Consider the following 7433-nt stretch of genomic DNA (forward strand, 5'->3'; position numbering starts at 1 on the left):
AAAATGAATTTTGGAAGAAGCCCAAATATAAAAGAAAAGCCACAGTTTTCTAGATCAATGTCTGAATTGATTACTGAGAAACTTACTGAATACCAGATGTCCATTTTAGCTTCCCAATTCCATTTTAAGACCAAGAAAGGAATTCAGCTGATAGGGACTTAAGAGTTTCTTTTTTTCCTCTGGTGTTTGCTCTTTGGACTGCTCCTGTGCAGTCCAGTATGCAGACAACACAACAGACTGCATAACCTTTGGAAAGTAAGGGCCTCCTGCTATGTACTCTTGGGCCAGGTTGTTAATCTCACATATTCAAGCTATTCTTCTGAACTGGAGCAGAATGGATTAAGAGTGTGTGCATTCAGCTGCAGCAACTCATTTTCCTAGAACCAAACTTTGCATATAACTAGAATTACCAATCTGACCACTGCTGTCTTAGTTTCTTTTGGGGACCTTTGTTGTTTTCTTCTGGCTCTGTGTTTGGAGCAACCTTAGTCTATAAGAGGAGTTTCTGAGATTTGACTGTGTGGTTATATATAAGTTTTGATTCGGGAAGAGTAAGAAATCTTTACCTCTGCACATGCACAGAAATCAAATTTTCTACTGATATATTTAATTCTGGGTGTTAAAGAAAAGATAATCTTCTTGAGTATTCTTATGTACTGATTCCATTAAGAAGATTTGGGGAGCCTTCCTTTAGGCCATGGCAGCCGTCTTCCAGGAAGTCACCAAAATGAAGAAGACAGAGAGAAAGAGGAGGGGCACCTGCTATATGCTCATTAGGCCTTTTAGGAAACATGGAGTTGTTCCTTTGGCCACATACATGAGAATCTACAAGAAGGGTGATATTGTAGATGTCAAGGGGACGGACATTGTTCAAAAAAGAATGCCTAATAAGTGTTAGCTCAGCTAAACCGGAAGTCTACAACATTACCCAGCATGCCATGGGCACCATTGTAAACAAGCAAGTTAAGGGCAAGACTCTTGACAAGAGAATGAATGGAAAGACTGAGCACATCAAGCACTCTGAGAGCTGAGACAGCCTTCTGAAGTGGGTGAAGGAAAATGACCAGAAGAAAAAGGAAGGTAAAGGGAAGAACACCTGGGTTTAGCTGAAGCGCCAGCTCGCTCCGCCCAGAGAAGCACACTTTGTGAGGACTAATGGGAAGGAGCCTGAGCTGCTGGAGTCCACTGTGTATGAATTCATGGAGTAATATACCCCCCCCCAAAAAAAAAGAAAATTTGAGGAGACTTTGGGAGTGAGAGGGCTATAAAATGAGGAGAGCAATTTCTTAATCTGTAAGAAAAGCCCTAATGGCTTTAATGATTAGTTACATAATTTCTCTAAAATTAGCAAATGAAAATCTTGTGCCTGAAAATGACAGGAGCCCTGGAAATCTCATCTAAAAACTGGAAAAAAAAATTGTCAGTGTTTTTTTTTTTTTCCTGCTCTAAATTCATTTTTAGTAACAGTGGAAGCAATTTAAAATGAAATACAACAGTTAAAACAAGTGAAAGGGAAATGGATGGCAGCAGTAAATGGAAAGAAGAACTGCAGTTCAGTGTGTTCCACCGCAACCCTGTCTCTTAGGACCAAATGTAGCAAATTAAATTCTTCTTGCTTTCGAAAGTCTACGACCATGAAATTATACACTGATCCTGAATTTGTTTTCTTGTATCATCTATTAAAAACACATGTTTGGCCTCAGGTTATTTCCCTGAATTTCCTGGAGAAATTTCACTTTTCCTTAAGAAAATTATAACTTCTATTCTATTTATGAATATTGAAGATAAAGTATCATATATTGGTTTGTCACATGTGGGAGATGCTTACCGTAGGACAGCAACTATGATTATTATATCTGATATCATAACAATAACGCTGCTATTTTTTCAGGTGTTAATTACTTATAAGACATTTATGATACCAATTTCTGAATAGACTTCATGTGTCTGAGGTTGACATTTGATACAAATACAATGATAGTTGCAATGAAAATAAGGCCATTGGGCAATAAGCCTCATTTCAAGCCAGTAGGTGAGCACACACTTGGTGATAGACTGAACTGGAATCATTTAGGTTCAAGAATTATCATTGTTATGGTTGATTTGTCCTGCTATGTCAAAGTACTCTGTATGTAATAATTTATGAACAATGGTGCCTGTTACACATAGATAGTACTTTTAGTGTCCTTTTATAGCAGTAGTAGCCAAGGGGTTCTCTCAAGCTTTTGCATAAGGACTGATCTCATTCATGAGGGCACAGTTCTTATAACTTGGCAACTTTCCAAAGTCCCTACCCCTTTACGACACCACACTTGGCAGTGAGGATTTCAACATATGGAATTTGAAGGGATAGAAACAAGTAGACAATAGCAATGGTTAAATGAAGATACTTAGCCTTATGTAAGTGTCACTTGGTAGACACTGTATACTAAAAAAAGTGGCCATGATCAGGAAGGAGTTTGTTATCTAGTATTCATTTTCACATTGATTTGAGGCTTCTCTTGCCTGGCATCCTATCCCAGTTTTGGTTTATATTTTTATGTACCTTGCTTTAAATATTTACTGTTGAATACTATCCTACAATTGAGTGAGCTTTGATCCAATGGAATTTCCTATTGAACAACCCTGTTGGGTATTTTTTTATCATATTTTTAAAATTTATTTTACAATACTATTCAATTCTACATAATAGCCACAGATTCCCTTGTTCTCTCCCTTCCTGCCCCCCTCCTCTTCCCCCGAGCCCAACCCCCATTCCCATCTCCTCCAGATCAAGGTCTCCCCCGAGGACTGGGATCGACCTGATAGACTCAGTCCAGGCAGGTCTAGTCCCCTCCTCCCAGATTGAGCCAAGCGTCCCTGCATAAGTCCCAGGTTTCAAACAGCTAACTCATGCAATGAGCCCAGGACCTGGTACCACTGCCTAGATGCCTCCCAAACAGATCAAGCCAATCGACAGTCTCACCTATTCAGAGGGCCTGATCCAGTTGGGGGCCCCTCAGCCTTTGGTTCATAGTTCATGTGTTTCCATTCATTTGGTTATTTGTTCCTGTGCCTTATCCAACCTTGGTTTCAACAATTCTCGCTCATATAAACCCTCCTCTTTCTCACTAATTAGACTCCCAGCACTCCACCAGGGGCCTAGCCGTGGACGTCTGCATACAGATTCCTCAGTCCTTGGATGGGGTTTATGGCACAACTATTAGGGTGTTTGGCCATCCCATCACCAGAGTAGGTCAGTCCCCGGCTGTCTCTCGACCATTGCCAGCAGTCTTTTGTGGGGGTATCTTTGTGGATTTCTGTGGGCCTCTTTAGCTCTTTGTTTCTTCCTTTTCTCATGTGGTCTTCATTTACCATGATCTCCTATTCCTTGTTCTCCCTCTCTTTTCTTGATCCAGCTAGGATCTCCCGCTCTCTTTCCCTCAACCCTTGCCCTTCATTGCTCCCACTCATGTCCAGGCTGTTCGTGTAGATCTCATCCATTTCTCCGTGTCTTTCTTGGGGTCCCGTTTTCCAGGTAGCCTCACTGGTGGTGTGAGTAACAGTCCAGTCATCCTTGTTCCACATCTAGCATCTTCCTATGAGTGAGTACATACCATATTTGTCTTTCTGAGTCCGGGTTACCTCATTCAGGATGATTTTTTCTAGATCCATCCATTTGTCTGCAAACCTCATGATGTCATTGTTTTTCTCTGCTGAGTAGTATTCCATTGTGTATCTGTGCCACAATTTATTTATCCATTCTTCAGTTGAAGGGCATCTAGGTTGTTTCCAGGTTTTGGCTATTACAAACAATGCTGATATGAACATAGCTGAGCAAGTGCTCTTGTGGTATAATGCCCAGGAGTGGTATAGCTGGATCTTGGGAGAGATTGATTCCCAATTTTCTAAGAAAGCACCATATTGATTTCCAAAGTGGTTGTACAAGCTTGCATTCCCACCAGCAGTGGAGGAGAGTTCCCCTAGTTCCACATCCTCTCCAGCATAAAGTGTCTTCAGTGTTTTTGATCTTAGCCATTCTGACAGGCGTAAGGTGGTATCTCAGAGTTGTTTTGATTTGCATTTCCCTGATGATTAGGGATGTTGAGCAATTCCTTAAAAGTCTTTCATCCACTTGAGTTTCCTCTGTTGTGAATTCTCTGTTTAGTTCTAAAGCCCATTTCTCAAATGGACTGTTGGTCATTTTGATGTCTAATTTCTTGAGTTCCTTATATATTCTGGATATCAGTCCTCTGTCACATGTGGAGTTGGTGAAGAACTTTTCCCATTCTGTAGGCTGTCACTTTGCCTTGTTGACCGTATCCTTTGCTCTACAAAAGCTTCTCAGTTTCATGAGGTCCCATTGATTGATTGTTTGTCTCAGTGTCTGTGCTACTGGTGTTATATTTAGGAAGTGAGCTCCTATGCCAATGTGTTCAAGACTACTTCCTACTTTCTCTTCTAGCAGGTTCAGAGTAGCTGGATTTATGTTGAGGTCCTTGATCCACTTGGACTTAAGTTTTGTGCACAGTGACAGATATGGAACTATTTGCAGCCTTCTACACATTGATATCCAGTTATGCCAGCACCATTTGTTGAAGATGCTTTCTTTTTTCCATTGTACACTTTTGGCTTCTTTGTCAAAAATGATATGTTCATAGGTGTGTGGGTTAATGTCAGGGTCTTCAATTCGATTCCATTGGCCCACATGTCGGTTTTTATGCCAATACCAAGCTGTTTTTATTACTGTAGCTCTATAGTAGAGCTTGAAGTCAGGGATTGTGATCCCTCCAGACGTTGTTTTATTGTACAGGATTCTTTTGGCTATCCTGGGTTTTTTGTTTTTTCATATGAAGTTGAGTATTATTCTTTCCAGGTCTGTGAAGAATTGTGTTGGTATTTTGATGGGGATTGCATTGAATCTGTAGATTGCTTTTGGTAAGATTGCCATTTTTACTATGTTAACCCTGCATCTCCATGAGCATGGGAGATCTTTCCATTTTCTAACATCTTCTTCAATTTCTTTTTTCAGGGACTTAAAGTTCGTGTCATATAGGTCCTTCACTTGCTTGGTTAATGTTACCCCAAGGTATTTTATGTCATTTGTGGCTATTGTAAAAGGTGATGTATCTCTAATTGCCTTCTCAGCTTCTTTGCCCATTGTATATAGGAGGGCTACTGATTTTTTTGAGTTGATCTTATATCCTGCTATGTTGCTGAAGATGTTTATAAGCTTTATCAATTCCTGGGTGGAATCTTTGGGGTCACTCAAGTATACTATCATGTCATCTGCAAATAGGGAAAGCTTGACTTCTTCCTTTCCAATTTGTATCCCCTTAATCTCCTTATGTTGTCTTATTGCTCTGGCTAGAACTTCAAGTACTATATTGAATAAGTATGGGGAGAGTGGACAGCCTTGCCTCGTTCCTGATTTTAGTGGAATTGCTTTGAGTTTCTCTCCATTTAATTTGATGTTGGCTGTTGGCTTGCTGTAAATTGCCTTTATTATGTTTAGGTATGTTCCCTGTATTCCTGATAGCTCCAAGACTTTTATTATGAAGGGGTGTTGGATTTTGTAAAATGCCTTTTCTGCATCTAGTGAGATGATCATGTGGTTTTTTTCTTTGAGTTTGTTTATATGGTGTATTACATTGATGGACTTTCGTATGTTGAACCACCCTTGCATCCCTGGGATGAAGCCTACTTGATCATGGTGGATAATTGTTCTGAAGTGTTCTTGGAGTCTGTTTGCCAGTATTTTATTGAGTATTTTTGCATCAATGTTCATGAGGGAGATCTGTCTGTAGTTCTCTTTCTTTGTTGCATCCTTGTTTGGTTTAGGAATCAGGGTAATTTTAGCCTCATAGAAGGAGTTTGGTAGTGTTCCTTCTGTTTCTATTATGTGGAACAATTTAGAGAGTATTGGTATTAACTCTTCTTTGAAGATCTGGTAGAATTCTGTGCTGAAACCATCTGGTCCTGGGCTTTTTTTGGTTTGTTAGACTTTTAATGACTGTTTCTATTTCCTTAGGGGTTATTGGACTATTTAAATAGTTTATCTGGTCTTGATTTAACTTAGGTATGTGGTACCTATCCAGAAAATTGTCCATTTCTTTTAGGTTTTCCAGTTTTGTGGAGTAGAGGTTTTTGAAATATGACCTTATAATTCCCTGGATTTCCTCAATGTCTGTTGTTGTGTCCCCCTTTTCATTTCTGATTTTGTTGATTTGGATTCTCTCTGTGTGTCTTTTGGTTAGTTTGGATAAGGGCTTGTCTATCTTGTTGATTTTCTCAAAGAACCAATTCTGTGTTTCATTAATTTTTTGTATTATTCTCTTAGTTTCTAATTTATTAATTTCACCTCTCACTTTGATAATTTCCTGGCGTCTATTCTTCCTGGGAGACTTTGCTTCTTCTTGTTCTAGAGCTTTCAGGTGTGCTGTTAAGTCACTAGTGTGGGATTTCTCCAACTTCTTTATGTGGACATTTAGTGCTATGAATTTCCCTCTTAACAGTGCTTTCATAGTGTCCCATAAGTTTGGGTATGTGGTGTCTTCATTTTCATTGATCTCTAGGAAGTCTTTAATTTCTTTCTTTATTTCTTCCTTAACCCATTGGTGATTCAGATGAGCATTATTCAGTTTCCATGAGATTGTAGGTTTTCTGTAGTTTTTGTTGTTGTTGAAATCTAACTTTAAACCATGGTGGTCTGATAGAACACAGGAGGTTATTCCAATTGTTTTGTATCTGTTGAGATTTGCTTTGTGGCCAAGTATGTGGTCAATTTTAGAGAAAGTTCCATGGGGTGCTGAGAAGAAGGTATATTCTTTCTTGTTAGGATGGAATGTTCTGTAGATATCTATTAGGTCCAATTGGGTCATGACATCAGTTAAGTCCTTTTTTTCTCTGTTAAGTTTCGATTTGGGAGATCTGTCCAGTGGTGAAAGTGGGGTGTTGAGATGTCCCACTATTAATGTGTGGGGTTTTATATGTGGTTTAAGCTTTAGTAATGTTTCTTTTACATATGTGGGTGCCCTTGTGTTTGGGGCATAAATGTTCAGAATTGAAACTTCATCTTGGTGGATCTTTCCTGTGATGAGGATGTAATGCCCTTCTTGATCTCTTTTGATTGGTTTTAGTTTGAAGTCTATTTTGTTGGATATCAGGATGGCTACACCCGCTTGTTTCTTAAGACCATTTGATTGGAAAGTCTTTTCCCAGCCTTTTATTCTTAGGTAGTGCTTGTCTTTGAATTTTAGATGTGTTTCTTGTATGCAGCAGAAAGATGAGTCCTGCTTTCATATCCATTCTGTAAGCCTATGTCTTTTTATAGGTGAATTAAGTCCGTTGATATTAAGGGATATTAACGACCAGTGATTGTTCATCCCTATTATTTTTGGTGGTAGTGTGTGTGTACTTCTCTTCTTTGGGGTTTACTATTGTGGCTTTATCTA

At 39.2% G+C, this 7433-nt stretch overlaps 1 pseudogene; it reads left to right on the top strand.

Moving 5' to 3' along the window:
• The first annotated feature begins 727 nt into the window (after positions 1 to 727).
• Positions 728 to 1208, top strand: LOC114692437 (annotated as a pseudogene).
• The last annotated feature ends 6225 nt before the right edge of the window (positions 1209 to 7433 follow it).

This window comes from Peromyscus leucopus, chromosome 11, assembly GCF_004664715.2.
Source record: "Peromyscus leucopus breed LL Stock chromosome 11, UCI_PerLeu_2.1, whole genome shotgun sequence".
NCBI lineage: Eukaryota > Metazoa > Chordata > Mammalia > Rodentia > Cricetidae > Peromyscus > Peromyscus leucopus.